We start from the raw sequence: 10,000 nt of genomic DNA, 5'->3' as shown, positions 1-10,000 counted from the left end.
ACAAGCAGCCCCTGCCGCCGCCCCCCCCCCCCCCCCCCCCCCGACTCAAACCTCAATCTTCTCGGAAAAGAGGCCCCGTCCCCAGCCTACCTCAGCGCAAGGCTCCCCGCCTGCTCCTCGACCCCGTCTCTCAGTCTCTGTCTCCCCCTTCTGCCGCGGGGAAGCGCCCGCCCCTTGCCGGCGGGTGGGCGGGGCGGGCCGGCTCGGGTTCCGGTTGCTAAGCAGCAGGGTGGCACTCGTTGACCCCGGGCGCCGCTCCGTCTGCCGATGGGCGGGCCGGTGCTGGCTCTCAAGAAATTTTTGTAACTGTTTCCCTGCTCTGCTTTGGTTTTGTTTTTTTTTCTCGCCCACCGTCAGAACCGATGCAGAGTAAGAAAGCCTTCAGCGAGACAGTCCGGCCAAGCTTAGCGCCTTCCACTAGATACGGCGAAGTCTCGGAAACGGGGGGTGGCGAGGGGAATTTCAGGCGCGCGCCGCCTCCCCCCTCCTGCACCACCCCCCCCCGCAAGCGACGGGAAGGGGCGCCGCTTTCCATCAGCTCGGCTGAAACGCCCGAGGACGGGGCGGCGTCTCTGTTTCAAAAGCGGAAAAAGAAATAAAAAAGCAACAAAAACCAAAAAATTCCCGCCGCCCCCCCCAACCCACCCCCGTGCAGGCACCCCTGCATACGGGCCTCCGGCAGGACCGGCCTGCCGCCCCCAGCCACCCCCCCGCAAGCCCCCCCACCGCCGCCCCGGCTGAGAGAGCACAGGCACCCCGCCGCCGCCCCTTCCCACCCCGTGCAGGCACCCCTGCATACGGGCCTCCGGCAGGGCCGGCCTGCCGCCCCCAGCCACCCCCCGCAAGCCCCCCCCACCGCCGCCCCGGCTCAGAGAGCACAGGCAGCCCGCCGCCGGCCCACCCACCCCGTGCAGGCACCCCTGCATACGGGCCTCCGGCAGGGCCGGCCTGCCGACCCCAGCCACCCCCCGCAAGCCCCCCCACCGCCGCCCCGACTGAGAGAGCACAGGCAGCCCGCCGCCGGCCCTTCCCACCCCGTGCAGGCACCCCTGCATACGGGCCTCCGGCAGGGCCGGCCTGCCGCCCCCAGCCACCCCCCGCAAGCCCCCCCACCGCCGCCCCGGCTCAGAGAGCACAGGCAGCCCGCCGCCGGCCCACCCACCCCGTGCAGGCACCCCTGCATACGGGCCTCCGGCAGGACCGGCCTGCCGCCCCCAGCCACCCCCCGCAAGCCCCCCCACCGCCGCCCCGGCTGAGAGAGCACAGGCACCCCGCCGCCGGCCCTTCCCACCCCGTGCAGGCACCCCTGCATACGGGCCTCCGGCAGGGCCGGCCTGCCGCCCCCAGCCACCCCCCGCAAGCCCCCCCCACCGCCGCCCCGGCTCAGAGAGCACAGGCAGCCCGCCGCCGGCCCACCCACCCCGTGCAGGCACCCCTGCATACGGGCCTCCGGCAGGGCCGGCCTGCCGACCCCAGCCACCCCCCGCAAGCCCCCCCACCGCCGCCCCGACTGAGAGAGCACAGGCAGCCCGCCGCCGGCCCTTCCCACCCCGTGCAGGCACCCCTGCATACGGGCCTCCGGCAGGGCCGGCCTGCCGACCCCAGCCACCCCCCGCAACCCCCCCCACCGCCGCCCCGGCTGAGAGAGCACAGGCAGCCCGCCGCCGGCCCTTCCCACCCCGTGCAGGCACCCCTGCATACGGGCCTCCGGCACGGCCGGCCTGCCGCCCCCAGCCACCCCCCGCAAGCCCCCCCCACCGCCGCCCCGACTCAGAGAGCACAGGCAGCCCGCCGCAGGCCCACCCACCCCGTGCAGGCACCCCTGCATACGGGCCTCCGGCAGGGCCGGCCTGCCGACCCCAGCCACCCCCCGCAAGCCCCCCCACCGCCGCCCCGACTGAGACAGCACAGGCAGCCCGCCGCCGGCCCTTCCCACCCCGTGCAGGCACCCCTGCATACGGGCCTCCGGCAGGACCGGCCTGCCGACCCCAGCCACCCCCCGCAAGCCCCCCCACCGCCGCCCCGGCTGAGAGAGCACAGGCAGCCCGCCGCCGGCCCTTCCCACCCCGTGCAGGCACCCCTGCATACGGGCCTCCGGCAGAGCCGGCCTGCCGCCCCCAGCCACCCCCCGCAAGCCCCCCCACCGCCGCCCCGGCTCAGAGAGCACAGGAACCCCGCCGCCGCCCCTTCCCACCCCGTGCAGGCACCCCTGCATACGGGCCTCCGGCAGGGCCGGCCTGCCGCCCCCAGCCACCCCCCGCAAGCCCCCCCACCGCCGCCCCGGCTCAGAGAGCACAGGAACCCCGCCGCCGCCCCTTCCCACCCCGTGCAGGCACCCCTGCATACGGGCCTCCGGCAGGGCCGGCCTGCCGCCCCCAGCCACCCCCCGCAAGCCCCCCCACCGCCGCCCCGGCTCAGAGAGCACAGGCAGCCCGCCGCCGGCCCACCCACCCTGTGCAGGCACCCCTGCATACGGGCCTCCGGCAGGACCGGCCTGCCGCCCCCAGCCACCCCCCGCAAGCCCCCCCACCGCCGCCCCGGCTGAGAGAGCACAGGCAACCCGCCGCCGCCCCTTCCCACCCCGTGCAGGCACCCCTGCATACGGGCCTCCGGCAGGGCCGGCCTGCCGCCCCCAGCCACCCCCCGCAAGCCCCCCCACCGCCGCCCCGGCTGAGAGAGCACAGGCAGCCCGCCGCCGGCCCACCCACCCTGTGCAGGCACCCCTGCATACGGGCCTCCGGCAGGACCGGCCTGCCGCCCCAAGCCACCCCCCGCAAGCCCCCCCACCGCCGCCCCGGCTGAGAGAGCACAGGCACCCCGCCGCCGCCCCTTCCCACCCCGTGCAGGCACCCCTGCATACGGGCCTCCGGCAGGGCCGGCCTGCCGCCCCCAGCCACCCCCCGCAAGCCCCCCCCACCGCCGCCCCGGCTCAGAGAGCACAGGCAGCCCGCCGCAGGCCCACCCACCCCGTGCAGGCACCCCTGCATACGGGCCTCCGGCAGGGCCGGCCTGCCGACCCCAGCCACCCCCCGCAAGCCCCCCCACCGCCGCCCCGGCTGAGAGAGCACAGGCAGCCCGCCGCCGGCCCTTCCCACCCCGTGCAGGCACCCCTGCATACGGGCCTCCGGCAGGGCCGGCCTGCCGACCCCAGCCACCCCCCGCAACCCCCCCCACCGCCGCCCCGGCTGAGAGAGCACAGGCAGCCCGCCGCCGGCCCTTCCCACCCCGTGCAGGCACCCCTGCATACGGGCCTCCGGCAGGGCCGGCCTGCCGCCCCCAGCCACCCGCCACAGGCCCCCCCACCGCCGCCCCGGCTGAGAGAGCACAGGCAGCCCGCCGCCGGCCCTTCCCACCCCGTGCAGGCACCCCTGCATACGGGCCTCCGGCAGGGCCGGCCTGCCGCCCCCAGCCACCCCCCGCAAGCCCCCCCACCGCCGCCCCGGCTCAGAGAGCACAGGCACCCCGCCGCCGCCCCTTCCCACCCCGTGCAGGCACCCCTGCATACGGGCCTCCGGCAGGGCCGGCCTGCCGCCCCCAGCCACCCCCCGCAAGCCCCCCCCACCGCCGCCCCGGCTCAGAGAGCACAGGCAGCCCGCCGCAGGCCCACCCACCCCGTGCAGGCACCCCTGCATACGGGCCTCCGGCAGGGCCGGCCTGCCGACCCCAGCCACCCCCCGCAAGCCCCCCCACCGCCGCCCCGACTGAAACAGCACAGGCAGCCCGCCGCCGGCCCTTCCCACCCCGTGCAGGCACCCCTGCATACGGGCCTCCGGCAGGGCCGGCCTGCCGCCCCCAGCCACCCGCCACAGGCCCCCCCACCGCCGCCCCGGCTGAGAGAGCACAGGCAGCCCGCCGCCGCCCCTTCCCACCCCGTGCAGGCACCCCTGCATACGGGCCTCCGGCAGGGCCGGCCTGCCGACCCCAGCCACCCCCCGCAAGCCCCCCCACCGCCGCCCCGGCTGAGAGAGCACAGGCAGCCCGCCGCCGGCCCACCCACCCTGTGCAGGCACCCCTGCATACGGGCCTCCGGCAGGACCGGCCTGCCGCCCCCAGCCACCCCCCGCAAGCCCCCCCACCGCCGCCCCGGCTGAGAGAGCACAGGCACCCCGCCGCCGCCCCTTCCCACCCCGTGCAGGCACCCCTGCATACGGGCCTCCGGCAGGGCCGGCCTGCCGCCCCCAGCCACCCCCCGCAAGCCCCCCCCACCGCCGCCCCGGCTCAGAGAGCACAGGCAGCCCGCCGCAGGCCCACCCACCCCGTGCAGGCACCCCTGCATACGGGCCTCCGGCAGGGCCGGCCTGCCGACCCCAGCCACCCCCCGCAAGCCCCCCCACCGCCGCCCCGACTGAGACAGCACAGGCAGCCCGCCGCCGGCCCTTCCCACCCCGTGCAGGCACCCCTGCATACGGGCCTCCGGCAGGGCCGGCCTGCCGCCCCCAGCCACCCCCCGCAAGCCCCCCCCACCGCCGCCCCGGCTCAGAGAGCACAGGCAGCCCGCCGCAGGCCCACCCACCCCGTGCAGGCACCCCTGCATACGGGCCTCCGGCAGGGCCGGCCTGCCGACCCCAGCCACCCCCCGCAACCCCCCCCACCGCCGCCCCGACTGAGACAGCACAGGCAGCCCGCCGCCGGCCCTTCCCACCCCGTGCAGGCACCCCTGCATACGGGCCTCCGGCAGGGCCGGCCTGCCGACCCCAGCCACCCCCCGCAAGCCCCCCCCACCGCCGCCCCGGCTCAGAGAGCACAGGCAGCCCGCCGCAGGCCCACCCACCCCGTGCAGGCACCCCTGCATACGGGCCTCCGGCAGGGCCGGCCTGCCGACCCCAGCCACCCCCCGCAACCCCCCCCACCGCCGCCCCGACTGAGACAGCACAGGCAGCCCGCCGCCGGCCCTTCCCACCCCGTGCAGGCACCCCTGCATACGGGCCTCCGGCAGGGCCGGCCTGCCGCCCCCAGCCACCCCCCGCAAGCCCCCCCACCGCCGCCCCGGCTGAGAGAGCACAGGCAACCCGCCGCCGCCCCTTCCCACCCCGTGCAGGCACCCCTGCATACGGGCCTCCGGCAGGGCCGGCCTGCCGCCCCCAGCCACCCCCCGCAAGCCCCCCCCACCGCCGCCCCGGCTCAGAGAGCACAGGCAGCCCGCCGCAGGCCCACCCACCCCGTGCAGGCACCCCTGCATACGGGCCTCCGGCAGGGCCGGCCTGCCGACCCCAGCCACCCCCCGCAACCCCCCCCACCGCCGCCCCGGCTGAGAGAGCACAGGCAGCCCGCCGCCGGCCCTTCCCACCCCGTGCAGGCACCCCTGCATACGGGCCTCCGGCAGGGCCGGCCTGCCGACCCCAGCCACCCCCCGCAACCCCCCCCACCGCCGCCCCGGCTGAGAGAGCACAGGCAGCCCGCCGCCGGCCCTTCCCACCCCGTGCAGGCACCCCTGCATACGGGCCTCCGGCAGGGCCGGCCTGCCGCCCCCAGCCACCCGCCACAGGCCCCCCCACCGCCGCCCCGGCTGAGAGAGCACAGGCAGCCCGCCGCCGGCCCTTCCCACCCCGTGCAGGCACCCCTGCATACGGGCCTCCGGCAGGGCCGGCCTGCCGACCCCAGCCACCCCCCGCAAGCCCCCCCACCGCCGCCCCGGCTCAGAGAGCACAGGCACCCCGCCGCCGCCCCTTCCCACCCCGTGCAGGCACCCCTGCATACGGGCCTCCGGCAGGGCCGGCCTGCCGCCCCCAGCCACCCCCCGCAAGCCCCCCCCACCGCCGCCCCGGCTCAGAGAGCACAGGCAGCCCGCCGCAGGCCCACCCACCCCGTGCAGGCACCCCTGCATACGGGCCTCCGGCAGGGCGGGCCTGCCGACCCCAGCCACCCCCCGCAAGCCCCCCCACCGCCGCCCCGACTGAAACAGCACAGGCAGCCCGCCGCCGGCCCTTCCCACCCCGTGCAGGCACCCCTGCATACGGGCCTCCGGCAGGGCCGGCCTGCCGCCCCCAGCCACCCGCCACAGGCCCCCCCACCGCCGCCCCGGCTGAGAGAGCACAGGCAGCCCGCCGCCGCCCCTTCCCACCCCGTGCAGGCACCCCTGCATACGGGCCTCCGGCAGGGCCGGCCTGCCGACCCCAGCCACCCCCCGCAAGCCCCCCCACCGCCGCCCCGGCTGAGAGAGCACAGGCAGCCCGCCGCCGGCCCACCCACCCTGTGCAGGCACCCCTGCATACGGGCCTCCGGCAGGACCGGCCTGCCGCCCCAAGCCACCCCCCGCAAGCCCCCCCACCGCCGCCCCGGCTGAGAGAGCACAGGCAGCCCGCCGCCGCCCCTTCCCACCCCGTGCAGGCACCCCTGCATACGGGCCTCCAGCACGGGCGACCCGCTCTGTCCGCAGGGAGGACAGGTCTACCCCTTCTGCCGGCAGGGAGGCCAGGTCTACCCGTTCTGCCGGCAGGGAGGCCAGGTCTACCCGTTTTACCTGCAGGGAGACCAGGTCTACCCGTTCTGCCGGCAGGGAGGCCAGGTCTACCCGTTTTACCGGCAGGGATGCCAGGTCTACCCGTTCTGGCGGCAGGGAGGCCAGGTCTACCTGTTTTACCGGCAGGGATGCCAGGTCTACCCGTTCTAGCGGCAGGGAGACCAGGTCTACCCGTATTGCCGGCAGGGATGCCAGGTCTACCCGTTTTTCCGGCAGGGATGCCAGGTCTACCCATTTACCGGCAGGGATGCCAGGTCTACCCGTTTTGCCGGCAGGGATGCCAGGTCTACCCGTTCTGGCGGCAGGGAGAACAGGTCTACCCGTTTTACCTGCAGGGAGAACAGGTCTACCCGTTTTGCCGGCAGGGATGCCAGGTCTACCCGTTTTACCTGCAGGGATGCCAGGTCTACCCGTTTTACCGGCAGGGAGGCCAGGTCTACCCATGTTGCCGGCAGGGAGGCCAGGTCTACCCGTTCTAGCGGCAGGGAGACCAGGTCTACCCATTTACCGGCAGGGAGACCAGGTCTACCCGTTTTGCCGGCAGGGATGCCAGGTCTACCCGTTTTGCCGGCAGGGAGAACAGGTCTACCCGTTTTACCTGCAGGGAGGCCATGTCTACCCGTTTTACCGGCAGGGAGACCAGGTCTACCCGTTTTGCCGGCAGGGATGCCAGGTCTACCCGTTCTGGCGGCAGGGAGACCAGGTCTACCCGTTCTGCCGGCAGGGATACCAGGTCTACCCGTTTTACCTGCACGGAGACCAGGTCTACCCATTTTACCGGCAGGGAGGCCAGGTCTACCCGTTCTGGCGGCAGGGAGAACAGGTCTACCCTTTTTGCAGGCAGGGAGACCAGGTCTACCCGTTTTACCGGCAGGGATGCCAGGTCTACCCGTTTTGCCGGCAGGGATAACAGGTCTACCCGTTTTACCTGCAGGGAGACCAGGTCTACCCGTTTTACCGGCAGGGAGACCAGGTCTACCCGTTTTGCCGGCAGGGATGCCAGGTCTACCCGTTCTGGCGGCAGGGAGGCCAGGTCTACCCGTTCTGCCGGCAGGGAGGCCAGGTCTACCCGTTTTGCCGGCAGGGAGAACAGGTCTACCCGTTTTACCGGCAGGGAGACCAGGTCTACCCGTTTTGCCGGCAGGGATGCCAGGTCTACCCGTTCTGGCGGCAGGGAGGCCAGGTCTACCCGTTCTGCCGGCAGGGAGGCCAGGTCTACCCGTTTTACCTGCAGGGAGGCCAGGTCTACCCGTTTTGGCGGCAGGGAGACCAGGTCTACCCGTTTTGCCGGCAGGGATGCCAGGTCTACCCGCTTCCGGCAGGGATGCCAGGTCTACCCGGTTCCAGGCAGGGAGGCCTCGTCTACCCGTTCTGCCGGCAGGGAGGCCAGGTCTACCCGTTTTACCGGCAGGGATGCCAGGTCTACCCGCTTCCGGCAGGGATGCCAGGTCTACCCGGTTCCAGGCAGGGAGGCCTCGTCTACCCGTTCTGCCGGCAGGGAGGCCAGGTCTACCCGTTTTACCGGCAGGGATGCCAGGTCTACCCGCTTCCGGCAGGGATGCCAGGTCTACCCGGTTCCAGGCAGGGAGGCCTCGTCTACCCGTTCTGCCGGCAGGGAGGCCAGGTCTACCCGTTTTACCGTCCGCCGGGTCCGGTGTGCCCGATGTGGCCGCCGGAGCTGCCGGCGGAAAGGGATGCCTCGTCTACCTCGCTCCGGCGGGACTTTGGCTCCACCGCGGTTCTGGCAGGTAGACGTCTTGCCCGGTTCTTCTTCGGAGCTGCCGAAGGGGTCGCTGCTTTGCGCTGCCTCCAGTTACGTCATGGTAAGAGTCGGCGGCGCTCGCGCGCCTCCCCGCTGGGGGAAGACGGTTCTCTTCGAGCCCGCCGGGGCCGGGGACCTCGCTGTCCGTATACTAGGGCAGAGGGCTGGCGCTCGCGGACCAGCGCCATCGAACCGCTGCAGCTACTCGCGGTTCAGCCGGCAGACTCGGGTGTTGCACGGCGGCTGTGGCCGTGGCCGTTCTGCCTCCTACCTATCGCGCACGGCGCTTCCGACTGCCAGAAGCCGCGCGAAGCCGCTGCTTGCCCGCAGGCTCCGGTGGCCGTTGCCGACTGGAGCGAGGGCTCCAAGAGGGGTTTCTCCAGGGCCGGGCCGAGACGGGCGGCGGTCGCCGGCACTCGAACGCTTGTCACCCGCGGCTCAGCCGGCAGACTCGGGCGTTGCCCGGCGGCCCTGGCCGTGGCCGTTCTGCCTCCTACCTATCGCGCACGGCGCTTCCGACTGCCAGAAGCCGCGCGAAGCCGCTGCTTGCCCGCAGGCTCCGGTGGCCGTTGCCGACTGGAGCGAGGGCTCCAAGAGGGGTTTCTCCAGGGCCGGGCCGAGACCGGCGGCGGTCGCCGGCACTCGAACGCTTGTCACCCGCGGCTCAGCCGGCAGACTCGGGCGTTGCCCGGCGGCCCTGGCCGTGGCCGTTCTGCCTCCTACCTATCGCGCACGGCGCTTCCGACTGCCAGAAGCCGCGCGAAGCCGCTGCTTGCCCGCAGGCTCCGGTGGCCGTTGCCGACTGGAGCGAGGGCTCCAAGAGGGGTTTCTCCAGGGCCGGGCCGAGACCGGCGGCGGTCGCCGGCACTCGAACGCTTGTCACCCGCGGCTCAGCCGGCAGACTCGGGCGTTGCCCGGCGGCCCTGGCCGTGGCCGTTCTGCCTCCTACCTATCGCGCACGGCGCTTCCGACTGCCAGAAGCCGCGCGAAGCCGCTGCTTGCCCGCAGGCTCCGGTGGCCGTTGCCGACTGGAGCGAGGGCTCCAAGAGGGGTTTCTCCAGGGCCGGGCCGAGACGGGCGGCGGTCTCCGGCACTCGAACGCTTGTAGGGCCGGGGTTTGGGAGTGGAGCCTGCCGTGGCTCCCCCCCCCTCCCCACGCCCGTTAACAGCAGCCATCCGCGGGCACGTTGCAGAGAAGCCTCTACGGCAGTCCGGCTCTGCCGGTGGCCAAGCCGCGTTGGGCTTCTGCTGTCGACGCTGCCCGCTCGCTCGCTCGCACGCAGGGCCCCGCGCCTGTGCTGCCCAGCCCTGCCCGAGGTTCGGGGTTCGGGGGCCGGCGCGTGCGGCCGTCGCTGTCCCAGGAACCGTGGCCGTGGGGCCTCCGCTTCTCCTCCGTTCCCCTTCCCTTTCCTGATCGATGAGGCTTTTCGGGTGGCGTCGGAGAGGGCCCCCGGCGGGCCGGGTCTTCCGTACTCCCCGTCATAGGGAGCCACGGCGGGGCTCCGGTGTTCGGGCCGGGCGGTCTCCTTTCCAATGTCGCTTCCCGTCTCGTGCGAGGTGTTGTCCCCTTCCCTCCGAGCGGCGCGGACCGTGACGAGCAAAGAGACGGCGGTGGTGGAAGCGGCGGGGCGCGTGCCTCCCCGTGTCACCCCGCACCCCCCCCCATCCCGCTACCTGCTCGGTTGGGGTTCCTCGGGCTTCTTTACCGAACCGGGCTGTGTGACGGCCGCGCGGCCCCGCGAGCCCTCAGGTGTCCTAAAGCACGCCAGGCGCCGGTG

Source organism: Opisthocomus hoazin, unplaced genomic scaffold (assembly GCF_030867145.1).
Source record: "Opisthocomus hoazin isolate bOpiHoa1 unplaced genomic scaffold, bOpiHoa1.hap1 HAP1_SCAFFOLD_255, whole genome shotgun sequence".
NCBI lineage: Eukaryota > Metazoa > Chordata > Aves > Opisthocomiformes > Opisthocomidae > Opisthocomus > Opisthocomus hoazin.
The sequence above is the reverse complement of the archived record's forward strand: the minus strand, read 5'-3'. Positions refer to the sequence as shown.